This window comes from Nannospalax galili, unplaced genomic scaffold (genome assembly GCF_000622305.1).
Source record: "Nannospalax galili isolate Female #2095 unplaced genomic scaffold, S.galili_v1.0 scaffold17, whole genome shotgun sequence".
NCBI lineage: Eukaryota > Metazoa > Chordata > Mammalia > Rodentia > Spalacidae > Nannospalax > Nannospalax galili.
Genome location: NW_008342276.1, coordinates 7,742,090 through 7,742,888, shown reverse-complemented (window position 1 = coordinate 7,742,888; position 799 = coordinate 7,742,090).

Below are 799 nucleotides of genomic sequence, written 5' to 3'. Positions count from 1 at the left end.
TATCTATCTATCTATCTATCTATCTATCTATCTATCATCTGTCTATCTATCATCTATCTATCTATCTATCCATCCATTCATCTATCAAACCATTTCTTTTAAAGAATTTCCTTTTTGGTAATAAGCTTGTGAGTCTTAGAAAAGTATTTATTTCTCTGCTTTAGGTTTTTCAAATAATCCTTAATTCAAGAACCTTGACACGATTTAAGGCATTCAAACATTTCTAATACAACTAGGTACAATTGTTACATGTCCCTTCTAGGTTTTTCCATGTTTTTAAGGAAGAGTTGTTTTGAATTCTGCTATAGCACTTAAAACTAGAGAACAGGCAGTACTGTGGAAAAACTGAGTTTCAGTGTAAACTAAATGACTTAAAAAACAAGATCTTTCTCTGGCAGATGCAGCCCTGTCTCAAAGGACCAGGCTTTCCAATTATTGGACTGGCTACATTTGAACATTTGGGCAGTGTACAGACCAAATAGCTATCCCTGGCTGTCATGCCATACAGTATTGTTTGACTTTCCTTCACTTGTAGAAAGTAACTCAAATGATTCCTAGACTAATTATGTCAGTTTCAATTTCAGCTAGTCAATGGATTATTTTTGTGCTGTTTCAATTTTTTCTAATGCTTCATGTAAGCAAATAAATGCAGGGAAGGGAACAGATATTTTATTTTGGGGTATGAGCTTTGTTTCATAGCCACAGCTCCCAAAACTCTGTAACTTCATTCAGGATAGTGGGGCATAGGACTTATTCTGGTGAGTAAGGAGATTCCCCTGAGCCTTTCTCCAGAATCTTT